This window comes from Euphorbia lathyris, chromosome 4 (genome assembly GCF_963576675.1).
Source record: "Euphorbia lathyris chromosome 4, ddEupLath1.1, whole genome shotgun sequence".
Lineage (NCBI taxonomy): Eukaryota > Viridiplantae > Streptophyta > Magnoliopsida > Malpighiales > Euphorbiaceae > Euphorbia > Euphorbia lathyris.
In genome coordinates, this window is record NC_088913.1 from 47,321,025 (window position 1) to 47,336,331 (window position 15,307).

Consider the following 15,307-nt stretch of genomic DNA (forward strand, 5'->3'; position numbering starts at 1 on the left):
ATGTTGAGTCAGTGCAGAAGAAGGCAGAGTCAGCTGAGAAAAGGAAGGAAAGAGCTGACCCTGAAGAAGAAAGTGGGGAGACTCTTGAGCAACCCCTAAAGAGGAAGAAGACCTCTGGGATGACACCGTTGGAAGCTGCCCCCCTTGACATTGTCATCACCAAGGATTCTCACTTCCTGCGAGCTCAAGAGATTGACCTGGAAAAGACTCCTCAGGAGGAAGAGCAAGGCTACACTAACCAACAGCCTCAAGCTGATAAGATGGGTTCTGTTGAGCCAAGTAACACAGTTGCTACTGAGCAAGCTGATGAGAAATGAGTTAAGTCACCAGTGAAGGACAAGGTTGTGGAGCACCTCTATACTGACCTTGGAATTGATCTCTCTTCTGAGTCATCAGAATCTGTTGCTGCTGACCCTTCTCCTCAAACCAAAACCAAAAAGGGCAGTACAGAAAAGTGGTTTAAGCGAAAAGCTCAGAAGCCCAGCGTCATAGACTTGTTGGATGAATCTCCGCTGAGGGACCCAATCACTAACCTAATAGGCCTTCAATTCCAATTCTTCACCGACATCACTGAACCCACTCCGGACCAAGTTAAAGAAAAACAAGCCTCTGTTTCTCAAGCTGAGGCACAAGCCGACCCTAAAGTCTTTGAGGGTCAAACTTCTGCCGACACCTCTGCTCCACCTTCCACTGAGGAAGTGCTCGAAGTTCCAGCTGCTCAACACACTGAGTTAGCAAAGGAAAATCCATCTGCTAAAGACAGCTTTGAGTTGCCTCAACCTCAGATTCCAACTCAACTTCAAACTGACCCTGAGCAGGTTAATAATACTGCTGAGCAACCACTTCCTTCCTCTACTGAGCAGTTAGAAAGCCAATCAGCTCTTGCTGCTGTCCTCAATAACAAAAGTGCAGCAACTGATCAAGCTGGCACTTCTACTTCTGGGCAGCATCAAAATTCTCCACCTGCTGCTAACCAGAAAATGGCCGCTGAGACTACACAAAACCAGACTGATGATGATTCTTACAACTTCCTTAATGCCTCTGAGTCAGGCCGAAGGATCATCAACTCAGCTCATTTGCTTCTTCAAGCTATAGATCAGTCTCAAGCCGATGCTGTTGGGGCTGCTCCTGCTGAGTCTACTCAATTTTCATCCGTCATGCAACTTTTGACCGAACTCAAAGGTCTTAAGGAGCTGATGAGTGTTATGACCTCCTTGGTCTCTCAGCAGCCTAAGCAGGAATTCATGGTCAGGCTGGCGGAACTTCAGTTAATGATGGTGAATCACATGGACTCCATCGAAGGGAAAATCAATGCCCTATCTGCTGTGAACTCATCATCGGCAACTTCTGCTGAAGTCACTCAGCACTTCACACAGCTGACAGCTGAGCTAACCGAAGCCCGTGAGCTTATCTCCTCCACTTCCCAATGCTCCATTAAACAGATTGGGGAAGCCATTCGCCTACTCAACCTGAGCAAAGAGGAAATGGACACTGACCAAGCAAAGACCAATGACATACTTCACTACACCCGGACAACGCTTGCGCATGTTCGACACATCAATGCTCATCGTCATTCGTATGATTCTTCACTGATCAGGATGTACTATCAATCCTATGCACGGATGATGGACTCCATTACTTGGATAGGGAAATCTCTTGAGTTTTTACTCAGTATGCTCAGCGCACACATCAAAATCCCCTCTTCAAGTATGGCTAATGACATGCAGGTCTTTAAGGGTCTTAAGGATAGTACAAGCCACATACAACATTTTTCCACCATCTTAACTCGTGCTGTTCAACAGGGTCAATTCTTTGCTCCTCCCCTTCCATCTAATGATGCTGGCAAAACGGGGGAGAAGGATCAAGCTAAGCAGCCAGCTGACGGAACTCAACGTCAAACTCAACAGAAGCCTCATGGATCAACTTCTGTTGTTCCTGTTCCGGGCAACCAAAGTTAGCAACAAAGAACAGCCAAGCCCAAAGCCAACTCCAACCAAGTTCAAGCCAATATCAAGAAATAGATCTAGAACTAGACTTAGCTTGAGACTTGTAGTTTGTATCTGGCATGTTTTATCTTTGTTGAGCTGACTATCTATATATATAAGCATCTCTTATCCAAATTGTCTTTATATATGTGATGTTTACTTGCTGCGATTATATGCTGATCTGTCTCATGTAACTACTCATTGAACAACAACTTAAAACTTGAGAACATAAAAATTAAACAAGTAAAATATACTCAGTATACCTCAACTCTGATAAACCCAACTCTGATACCTGAACTTAACTAAGTATCAAAACTGAGTAAATGACTAAATGTTCCAAGTATTTGACCTACCTCTGAAGGCTGACCTTAGGCTCACTTCGATTAAATCTTAGAAGGTTTAGAATTTGACTAAGTCAGTAGATGCAACCCTTACGGGGGAGTAATTTTAGAAGAATAGAAAAGGTCAACTATCATGGGGAACCTCAACACTGAATTCCGTAATTGAATACTTTTGCCAACATCAAAATGGGGGAGTTTGTTGAATCACCTTTCCACATGATTTTGATTTGACAAAATTATTCCCATGATTAAAACAATTAAATTTAAGTGCTTTGATTTAATTGTACTAATATGTTTGTTCAATGTTGAGTAAGTTAACAAACGAGAACAGGAACTGAAAGTGTATAAAAGAAAGACAGAACAAAGTAAGCATAAGCAAACCACACAGTAGATGCTGAGTAAGAATGCAACTCAGCTTTAAGGAAAGAAATGTCTTCTTCAGAAAAGCTTGAAGACGAAGCCGCTGAGTCAAGCTGAGTAATAATCAAGTCAGCGTCAATGATCCGTCAACTTGACAGACAAGGTCTGACACAAATCAGAAGTCTTGGAAATCCGTTTTAAAGACCTTTTCAAGATGCATGGACCGTCTGACTTTTGGCAAGAAGACAAACCTGGCAGAAGAAGACAAACCTGGCGCAAGAAGACGAAACTGGCAAACCTGGCTCCTGCTAAAATCAGAAGACAGGATTGGCCTGCAGCTCTGGAAGCTGACCACGTGATGACGAAGAAGACCGTTAACCACACAACGGCTATGTCGGATTTCAAATCATTGAAGCCACAAGATTGCTATAAATAGGCCAAATCATCACTTGAATCAAATAAGACACATACAAGAGATATACAGACAAGCGAAATCTTTACTAAGTGATAATCCAAAATAGAAGTTGTCTGAAAAGAAAAAGCAAGCTCTTACACCCAATTCCAATCATTGTGTAAAAGTCTAGATTGACTCTGTCATCTGAAGTGTTCTTTGTTGTATTAAGAACAAATTCTTATCATTTGTAAAAGGTTAGAAGAGTGAAGCTGAGTACTCGGTTATAGTACTCAGTGGTAGAGAAAATCTGAATACTCGGTTATAGTGTTCAGTGGTAGATAGGATTGAGTAGACGAATAGAGGACGGTACTCTTGCATACTCATTTGCTATTGTAAACGGTTTGTGCTCTACCTTTAAAGATCTCAGTAGAGGATTGAAAAAGATCAGAAGGATTCCGGGGACTGGACGTAGGCGGTGAGGCTAAACCAGGATAAGTCTGCTGAGTAATCTCTAACCCTCTCTCTTGATATATATATGTATATGTTGCTTGCTTAAAATTGCTCAGTAAATAATCTGTAAAAGCCAACGCTGAGTAACCAAAGTGTTGAGTTGGAAACTAACTTAAAGTGTTATTTCCCAACTCAATATTAAAACAGCTCTAGTCAGTATCTGATTAAAGCTCTTACACCTCACTCATCCTTGCTGACCTAGAGCTGAGTTAAAATATCTAACATTCAATTAAGTCAGTATTATTAAGCGAAAAAGTTATATTAGTTCCTAACCCCTCCTTGGAACTAATCCTACTACGTTACACGGGACCAACATTTTCTTCCTTAGAGACTAAGCATATTTCTTTTAAAAACTTCTTTTCCAAGTTCAGCATAAAGGCATTATTAATTCGAGGAGTAGTTAGGATTAACTCATTAGTCTTGCTCTCAATAATTTGACATCTAGAGGCATCGAATATAAATTTTCTAGCATTGTCACACAGCTGAGCTACGCTTAGTAGATTATACTCAAGCCCTTTGACTAGGGAGACATTCTCAATAGTTGGGTTACCACTTATGGTTCCTGACCCGACTATTTTACCTTTCTTGTTGTCTCTAAAACTTACACTTCCTCCACGTTTGTGCACAAGTGTGATGAACTGAGTTTCATCACCCGTCATATGCCTTGAGCATGCGCTGTCAATATATCACAGTTTTGACTTCTCAGCACACCTCAGACCTACCTGCAATGGAACTAGTTGCTTTTAGGTACCCAAATCTTTTTGGGTCCTCTTTTGTTAGGCTCAGCAGGCAGTACATTATATTTCACTCGGTGGCGACACACTTTAGTTGTGTGGACTTTCTTCCCACAAAAGTCACAGTGGATATTTTGCTGAGGATACCATCTACACTGACTAATACCTTGGTACTGAGCGTTCTGATGGAAAGTCTTTTTATTCAGAACCTTGAGTTGGTTCTGAATTGATGTGATGTCCTTCTTGAGTTTCTTAGAATCATCTTAGACTTCCGAGACAAACCTATGCATGATTTTAAGATTTTCATCTTACCTGGTATTGTCTTGGAGGAGATGTCGAAGGTCACTGAGTTTGACTTCCTCAATCTCCTCATACCTCCTACTGAGTGCTCTTACTTTCTTGTTACATTCTTTTAAGAAGGGAGTAATGATCACTCAGTGCATTTATCATTTCACTTCTAAGGACAAGGAGAGATATTACCTCAGCAGCTTGCTCATCATTGTCAGATGCATAAGAGGGTTCAGGCTGCTCAGAGGCACATGGCTCATCAATCTCATCGGCCATAAAGCAAATATTTGTTGTCTCAATGGCACCGGCTTCTGAGGACGATGACTCATCACTGTCACTCCAAGTTGCCACCATTGCCTTCTTGCCATTCTTCTTTTCTTTCTTCAGAGTGGGGCAGCTTGACTTAATGTGGCTAGGTTGATGACATTCAAAGCAAGTAATTGGCTTTGAGTTCTCCTTTCTGACTTTATTGTCACTATACTCAGCTCTGTACTTGTCATACTTCTGGTATGGCTTATTTCCATATTTTTCATTCTTTCGGAACAGCCTCTTCATTTTCGAGTAAACATGGCCATTTCCTCATCATTTGAGGAGCTGTTATTAGTGGAGTCTGTCTTTATGATAAGAGACTTTTGTTTTTTTATCCTCTGACTTCTCCTTGACCTCGAAACTCTTCATGGAGATCTCATGAGTCAGTAGGGATCCAATAAGCTCATCGTATTTATACGTGGTCAAGTCCTGAGCTTCCTCAACAGTAGTTTTCTTGGCTTGCCAACTCTTTGGAAGGCTCCTCGGTATCTTCTTGACTTGCTCCTCTTCAGAGAAGTTCTTTCCAAGTCTCTTGAGCTCGTTTATGATATTGGTGAAAGAGCATTCATCTCAGAGATGCCTTCACCGTCATTCATCTCAAACAGCTCATATAGCCTCATGTGTTGGTTCGTTCACCTTTGACTCTTTCACTTTGCTGGTTCCTTCATAGGTGACCTCGAGCTTCCTCTAGATTTCCTGTGCTAACTCGCATCCTGAAATCTTATTGTACTCTGCAGCATCTAACGCACAGTGAAGCATATTGATAGCCGAGGCGTTGTTTTGTAGTTTCTTGAGGTCATCCTCAGTCCACTTAGCCTCATCCTTGATGATTTTTACGTTGTCAATAGTTTCATAGGGAACAAATGGGCCTTGAACTATTGCTATCCATGCACTCATGTGTTGTTGCCTGAATAAAATTTTTCATTCTGTTCTTCCAAAAGGTATAGTTTGACCCGAAGAATAGAGGTGGCCTAGTGATGGACAAACCCTCAGGTAAGATCTGAGTTGTTTCATTTCCTAGGAGGAAACGATTGCTATTGACAGCCATATCGGGGATCAGCTCAAAATAGTGTTATCTTGTGAGTTGAGCTATTTAGCTCTGATACCACTTGTTAGTCCCTTATAATGTGAGAATTAGTTCCTAGGGGGGGGGGGGGGGTTAAGGAACTGTTTAATTTTTTTTACTCAATTAGGCTGACTTATCTCAGTTATGAGTTATATATTTAAATTCAGTTTCTTAGCACAGTGATGTTGGGTTAAGTCAGAGGTAGCTTTAGTTAATCAAAGACTAAGGCTGCTTCTAACGTTGAGTCAGGAGATAGCACTTAAGTCTATTCCTGAGCTCATCACCAAATCATGCAACTCAATATGTATTCAGTTAAGCATTTTACTAGGAAGAATAAAAAGTAGGCAGATAAGGAGTTAAGGGTTAGAGAATGTTACTCAACAGTTTTATCCTAGTTCGGCCTCCTACCAACATCCATTCCCCGGAATCCTTTCGAGCTTTAATCCACTACTGAGCTCTTTTGGGTAGAGCACAAACCTCTTACAATAGTCAATGAGTATACATAGTACCTTCCTCTATATCCTATACTCAACATTATTCTACCTCTAAGTTCTAAAACCGAGCAACTTAGAGTCTCCTAACAATTTTAGAATTGATAAAGGTTTTTGTTCTAAATACACAGAACACTTTGAATGATCTAAAATCTAATCTTTTACACAAGAATAAGAATGGATGTAACAGAACTTCAAGTAGGAATTTGGTCAGCGTTTCGACTTGGTGAAGATCTGCATTGAATGAAGCAAATGAAAGGTCTATTTATAGTGACACCTTGAGCCTTCGGTCTTTTCGAAATTCAAAATAACTGTTGGAGGGAAACGACTCTACTGTCCCTTTCATCTGCAAGACGAAGATGTAGTATTCAATGGTTACAACTCCATGAAATTCCCATCTAACACCATGGAAGATTGTAATTTTTTAAACTCTATGGACCCTATTGATATGTTTGTTGAAGATTTGTGTGATAGGTATCCCGTAGAAGCCTCTTCGGGTCCAATTGATGATGAGCACGTGGATGAGGAGCCATTGAATATTCCTTTTGAATACTCCTCTGAAATAGAACAATGTTTGTGGGTGAAGAACCGGTTCGAGGGTTTGGACTAGGATAGTAAAGCAAAACCAAAGTCATCTCTAGAAGAGCCATAGACTTTGGAACTTAAGCCTTTGCCTCCTTCATAAAAAAAAAGCCTTTGCCTCATAATTTAAAATATGTTTTCTTACAACCTCCTAATTTCTTACTGGTTGTTATATCTTCTCTCTTAACAGAGGATATGGAGGTGGTATTGCTTGCGGTGTTACAAAAACACAAGGGAGCATTTGGATGGACGATACACGATATCAAGGGAATTAGCCCAACCATTTGCACACACCGCATATTCATAGAGGATGAGGTCAAACCCACCGTGCAACCCCAACGATGACTAAACCCCAACATGAAAGAGGTAGTGAAAGCCGAGGTAATCAAACTCCTCAACGCAGGTATAATCTATCCTATCTCCGAAAGTCAATGGGTAAGTCCGATTCAATGTGTCCCTAAAAAGGGGGGCACAACGGTAACGGAAAATGATCAAGGGGAGCTAATCCCCACGAGAAAGGTAACGGGGTGGCAGGTATGCATAGATTATAGGAAACTTAACGAAGCCACCCGCAAAGATCATTTTCCCTTTCCATTCATTGATCAAATGTTGGAAAGAATGGTGGGATATAAATTCTTTTGTACCTTGGATGGTTTATCCGGCTATATGCAAATTCCCATTGATCCTTCGGATCAAGAGAAAACAACATTCGCATGTCCTTATGGGACGTTTGCATATAGGCGGATGCCATTCGGGCTATGTAACTCCCCCGCCACTTTTCAACGTTGCATGACGACCATTTTCTCTGAAATGATTGAGGAATTCATGGAGGTCTTCATGGATGACTTTTCTGTTTTTTGGTCGTCCTTTGAAACGTGTTTAAGCAATCTTGATAAAGTTCTTCAATGATGTGAGGACACTAATCTTGCTCTTAGTTGGGGAAAAGTGTCAATTTATGGTTCAAGATTGCATTGTGTTAGGAAATAAGGTGTCCGGGGAGGGGATTGCGGTCGACCCGGCCAAAATCGAGGTAATTGAAAAATTGCCTCCACCAATTAACGTAAAAGGGATCCAGAGTTTTTTGGGTCATACGGGTTTCTATCGGAGGTTTATTAAGGACTTCTCAAAAATCGAACCCCCTTGACACAATTACTCCTAAAAGATACAGAGTTTAATTTCTCTCATGAATGCTTAAACGCATTCAACACACTTAAAGAGAAATTAGTCAACGCACCTATCATGGTGAAACCCGATTGGAACCTCCCCTTCGAGTTAATGTGTGACTTGGCCGTATGTGCTTGTTTGGGTCAAAGGGTGGATAAACTTTTCTGCCCAATTTTTTATGCTAGCAAAACTCTTAATGAGGCCCAACAAAATTACTCAATTACGGAAAAAGAGATGCTAGCAGTGGTTTTTGCGTTTGATAAATTTAGATCATACATTGTGTTATAAAAAATCATCGTATATACTGACCATGCAACCCTTAAGTATCTCTTGACTAAGTAGGATGCCAAGCCGCACTTGATATGGTGGATCCTTCTACTCCAAGAATTCGATATCGAGATCAAGGATAAAAAGGGAGTAGAAAATGTCATGGCCGACCATCTTTCCCGCTTGCAAAGTGAAGAAGCCGAATCTCCAGAACTTGTGGAGATTAAAGAAACCTTCGCTGGTGAGACTTTTTATGGTAACCTCTCTCCCTTGGTATGCCGACATGGCAAACTTCAGGACCAGTAATGTTCTTCCCCCTCACCTTACATACGAGCAACGTAAGAAATTTTTCCACGATGATAAAAATTACTTTTGGGAAGAACCATTTTGTTCAAATCATGTGCCGATAATATTATTTGTAGGTGCATATCGGACGAAGAGGTAAACGATATATTGCATATGTGTCACACTCAGGAACCCGGTGGGCATTTTGGCCCTAGTCGAACCATGGAAAAAATCTTACAATGTGGCTTTTATTGGCCAACAATGTCCAAGGATACCCAGATTTTGTCAAATCATGTGACGCCCGTCAAAGGAGCGGGAATATCTCTCGTAAAAATGAAATGCTCCAATAAGGGATCCTAGTTTGTGAACTTTTTGATGTATGGGGGATAGACTTTAAGGGACCCTTCCCTAAGTCGCATAACAACTCTTACATTTTGGTAGCCGTTGATTATGTCTCCAAATGGGTAGAAGCCTCTGCTCTACCCTCAAACGATTCGAAGGTAGTAGGGAAATTCATTAAGAAAAATATTTTTACTCAGTTCGGAAACCCTCGAGCTATAATCAGCGACGTGGGTTCCCATTTTTGCAACCGGCAATTTGATCAACTGTTACATAATTCCGAGGTTGCACACCGAGTCTCTACACCCTAGCACCCGCAAACTAGTGGGCAAGTCGAAGTGTCTAATCGTGAATTAAAATGCATTCTTGAGAAAACAGTTAACACTTCTAGAAAAGATTGGAGCCTTAAGCTTGGCGATGCTCTTTGGGCCTATCGAACAGAGTTCAAAACGCCTATCGGAATGTTGTCATACTGTTTGGTTTTCAGCAAATCGTGCCATTTACCGGTTGAACTTGAACATAAAACATATTGAACTTTGAAATTTTCCAATTTTGATATGCAGGCCACAGGAGAACATCGCCTCCTTCAACTTAATACCCTCGACGAGCTTCGTTTAGGAGGGTACGAAAATGCGAAGCTATACAAGGAGCGTACGAAGAAATGGCACGACAAGTACGTGCAAATTTGGAAATTCCACAAAGGGGATCAAGTCCTTTTGTATAATTCTCGCCTTCGTTTATTCTCCAGAAAGCTCAAAAGCCGGTGGTCGGGGCCATACACAGTTGTCAACGCACATCCATCCGGAGCGGTGGAGATCCAAGGGCCCAACAACTCAATTCAATAAAGAGAAAAAGCCCTCCCAACACATGGCGAGTCTGCACACCTACGGGCTCCGTAACACCAATGTCCCAACGAGAAAGTTGAGCTACTCCGACTATAAAGGTAGCACCGGTTCGCGTTCTTCAACCCCTTGTATATATGTATCATATGTAGTTTTCGTTTTCTTGTTACTTTTGTTTTTGTTTTTCGTTTTCCCCTTCCGTTGCTAGTTTCGTTCATTTTTATTTTTTCCTTTTCACGCTTTTTCCCTTCATCAATTAGCACAATCGAAGACAAATAAAATCCCAAATCAAATCCAAACGGTTCACGCGGAATGTGCCTTAAACCAAGCTCCACGCGAACCAGGCTCTGATCATAGAGCTAAGGTTCGAAGCATTTCATGTGCAGCTTGCCCAAAGCCACGCTCCGCGTGACGTGCCCTCAACAGACAAAAAATAAAAATGGAAAACTAAAAAAATAGTGGCTTCCACGTCAGCCACGCAGAGCGTGGTCTACCCCAAGCTCCGCGTGACCTGTGGGAGTTGCGAATTGCAACTCCCCATGGTAGCCTTACTTCCTCCCTCTCATTTCCCATCAATCCCCACCTCTCTCCTATCCAATCACTCAACTCCTCTCTTCCCTATTCAACCTTTCCCACTTCCCCACTCTTTCTCTTTTCTCCATCATTCAATTCCCCTTAAACTCTAATTAACTCCCATTAATTCACACTTAACCCCCCATTAACTCCCTTTCAATTCAAATAAATACTCATTAAATAAAATTCACCTCCTTTAATTTACTTTCCATCATTTAATTCCAATAAATAACCAAAAATTCAAAAACAAAATCTACAACTATTAAAATCCCCATTAGTCCAAAAAAAACGAAAACATTTTTTGTGCCAATTCGTTCCTAGGCACGCAGAGCATGACATATGTCAAGCTCCATGTGCCATTGATTAAAACATCACTTTTGGACATGAACACAGGCACACGGAGCATGACTTCTGTTAAGCTTCACGTGCCAATGCCCAAGACGTGACTTCTAGGCAGCGACAGAGTCACGCGGAGCGTGGCCCACGCCAAGCTCTGCGTGACTCCTCGAATGAGCAGCTCGTTGACTCCTTTCCATCTCTCCCCTATATATATTCTACTATTCATCTTCTTCCTCCATCCACCCTCTCTCTTTCTAGCACCATTCTTTTGTGTTCAAGAAATATCACTCCCTCACCATGAGCAAACGAACAAAATGCACCGGGGATAACACACGCATGGGAGACCTTCAAAACTCCCGTTTAGGCCGTACTCGAAATCCCCGCCCACCATAACCACCACCTCCACAACCCTTCCCCGATGAACTACCACCTCTTTCCCTCCATTACCGAGCCCCTTTCCATATTTTAAATGAGGAGGAGGGGAAACACTACGAGTTCGTCACCACCTCCAACATCTCACCCCTATAATTCTTCAACCTCTCCCTCCTCGATAGTTTTGATATCGGTGGTGCTTTCGAGGACTGACTCCGGGCACTCGGGTGGCACGACCATTTCAAAGCTCGTTACCTCGTATATCTGTCACTACTGATGGAGTTCTTCACATCTCTTGCACCAGTCGGTGCCCGTGGTAACACCTTTCTCCAGTTTGGGCTCCTCAACCGACCCTACACCCTCAACACTGCTTGGCTCCGCACCAACTTCACCAAACAAACGGATGCCTGGCTAACCAAAGGGCCGGATGAGGTTACACCATAGGAATATTGGAAGTCAATATCGGGGTCTAACAGTTATGATGTTTCCAACCTCCACCCCGCTCTCATCCGTGATCCCATCCTCCACCTCACTCACAAATTCATCAAGTTCTTCTTCTTCTCGGGGCAAGGTCACTAAAGCCAATAAACACGAGCTCATTGCCCTCTATTGCATTCAGAATGGCCGCGACTATGACATGTGCTACCTTGTCGAGCAAGCCCTCTTGGATAGGTACCATAAGGATTTCTTAATAGCCATGTTGAGTTGCCTCATAGGGGGGTACTTGAAGGAATCCTCCGCCACACGAGGAAGTTCCCTCAAGGCCTCATAAACATCGTCCATCACCCTGCTGTCCACTAGGGTGACATCTGGGCCATATGCCCCTACCCAATATCGCCCTAGGCGAGGCTTCTCAGCCTAGAAGATAAAGGAAAATTAGTGATGAATTATACAACCAGTAAAGGACAGTGCAAAAAAATCAAACTCACTGGAAAAGTTTGAATCATTGGTGGCTTTTGAACGCCGCCGGGAGAGTTTAAAGATCTGACTACTCCGCCTTCTTGTGTGACCAAAGCACTAAACTTCTAGCGCTTTGGCTGAGACAAGTTATCGTCCTCCAAGTTAATGGCAGGGGTTTCAGGAGCAGCTGGCCGCTTTTGCTTTAGCTTTGCCAGCTTCATTCTGTTCCACCTCTCTACATACACATTGTACGAATTAGATCTCCCCCTGGAAAAGGAACGTGTGAAAGGCATGTTAAATATGGAGGAAAAAGGGATTACCTTCCCCAGGTTCTTTAAGTTGATGAAAATTGATGCATCGAATGGAGTCGCCTTCCCTTACAACTAGCAGGACATCCTTTGTGATTAACTCAAAAGCATCGATATACGCCTAGGACCCATTGGGTATCGAGCACATGAGGTTAACAATGTTTTGTTCAGGGGAGTTCAAGGTGTATTTCAAGCCGCGACCCTTGGGTTTTGGATTGCAGTTCCAGGAGTTAACGAATCCAAGGGGTATGCCCTCTTGTTCCTTAATGAAAAAGAAGGCGATGCTCCACTCATGGACGTTGGAAATCGTGGAGTGAAAAGGGGCATATCCGGATACAGGCTTCAGCATGAAGGTTACGCAGTCCTCTGATTTGTGGATGGTTAAGGAGTGAAGGGCATGGAAAACCCGGTGTAAGGGATGTACCAAGGTTATGGGCAAGGTACGCATCGCACAGTACATCCATCCACCCATTGGGATGTAATTGACCAATGGTAATGTTAAAAGATCTAAGAATGTCCCCAACAACGCCGGGAACCGGATGTTCAAAGCCTAAGTCTGTATGGCTGACGTATGTGGTGAAATAACCCCTAGGCGGACGTGAGGCATGGTGCTCCGGAAGCGAAATTAAACACTCTATCTTTCTCAACCATGGGTGCATGTCTTTCAAAACATCTACCATAGCCTGGGTAACTGTTGAATAAGTTCTTTCAGTATGGGGAATCTTAATGCCTAAATTCCTGGGAATCGAAGAACTAGCTCCTTCTCCCTCCCTAGTAACAGGTAATTCCCTAGATGTTACAGGTATATTCTCTACTATGAAAAGTGGAGTGTCAGATTTGTTGGAGGATGAACATGGAGAAATGGGTTCTAATTCGCGAGTTCCTTCAGTACTCATCCTTAGAAATTGATGGAAACTAAGATTCTCAAAAATTAATGGGAAACTAAGAAATTGAATGCAAAATTTAAGACACGGGCAGAAGAGAAGGACTTACATGAACTAAAGTAAAAAGGAGGTGATGAAGAATCCTTGATGCGATGAAAGGTGCTTGGAGTAAAAATGCCGATGAAAGATGCCCAGAAGTGAAATGCAGTTTCTCGCAAAGAAAGAAATGGAAGAGGGAGAAAGAAGAGGAAAAGACCCTTAAATAGACCTGGAAAAGGGGCATGGAAGCATAGACGTGGCAACACAGTAGTGCCATGGGAAAAGACGCATAGATAGTGATAGGGGTCAAAAACCCCTATCTTTGGGTACGGTTTTAGGACGGGTTTTAGCATTATTTAGTTAATAAGCGAGCATTTCTCGCATTTAAATGCTTTTGTGTGAGTTAGTTAGGAATTGGAAACGTTTTATTTATTTTTCGTTGTTTAGGCTCGTTTTATGACCAATTTAGGCAATTACGGCCAAAATAGCATGCATAGTATAATTCCGTTATCTTTTGAAGCTAATTGGTCCGCCAAAAGTCGCACCAAACGCAGCGTTTGCTCAAAATAAGCGATTGGCGGGTCAATTTAGCCTTTGGACTAATGTTATCTGGAGTTTCTGTACATGCGCATGTATAAGTTCGGAAGAAAAACGCATCGACGACAGTCGGCAAGCACGCGGGGGCATACCGGGCAAGAATGCTCGACGAGCGGGCCTCCGTAGGCCATGCCTGCTCGCCGAGCAGGCCCCTGGAGGCCTGCTCGCCGAGCAGGCCATCAGAGGCCTGCTCGGGCGAGCAAGATGCCTGCTCGCCGGGCGAGCAGGATGCCTGCTCGCCGGGCGAGCAGGCCACCAGAGGCCTGCTCGCCGAGCAGGGCGCTGCTCGCCGCGAGTAGCGCCTGCTCGGCGAAGCAGACCTGCGGGAATTGGTCAAAAAGACCAATTCCGCCCCCCACGACACCACGACGGACCCCACGACTTCCTACCTGCATAAGGACACGAAAATAGGTCAAAAAGAGGACCGAGCCACGCTTATAAATAGAGTTTTTCCAATGTAAATTAGTATCTTTCATTTATTTGTAAATTACTTTAGCTTCCCCCTTGTAATTCCTCTCCATCTCCTCCATATCCTTCAAACCTCCATTGAAGCTCCTTCAAAGCTTTTCTTGAGGAATTGTCAAGGTTCGTCCTTAAGATTAGGTCGCCGGCTGCAGAGTAAACAGGTTCCCTGAAAGGGATTTTTGTATCTCCTTTTATCTTTCCTTGTTTGTACTCTTTGATACAGTTGCCGAACTTAGCTTATTGTATCTTGTGACATTTATCTTCGCCTTTAATAATAATTTAGCTCTTGTTTTGTCTATGATTATTTGTCTAATCTCTGTCTTACGCTTTATTCAATTGGTTTAACTCATTCAAAAGCCCCAAAATCTAGTAGGCACATATTGCGAGCTGAATCTGACCTAGTCAGAGCCTAGGAGATTGACAACCTCTTAGTTGATTAAGCGCCAATTTACTGAGCCTTAGACCTAGTTTCGGCCTTAGGGAATCACGCGCTAGGAACCTCAGGAGGGTAAGTAGGGTTAATCGCCTTGAATACAAGTGGCTCAGATTAGGTTTTTACTCAATAGACCTAACAATCTATCTTCATTATTATCGTTCATACCATGTTCCTTCGGGTAATTGCATCTAGTGAAAGATCAATTAGGAGTAGTTTAACTTAATTAGGGGTAGAGTAGCTTAATTAGGCATAGAATAACTTAGTTAGAATCAGATAACTTAGTTAGGATTAGTATAATTCAACCTAGGAGTAGATTAACTTAATCAAACCAACTCAAAACCCCCTAAGCCTAGATAACACCTGAAACCGAGTAGCTCGATACTTGCAGAAATAAATCATGTGGACGATAACCTAGACTTAACTAGAAATTTATTACT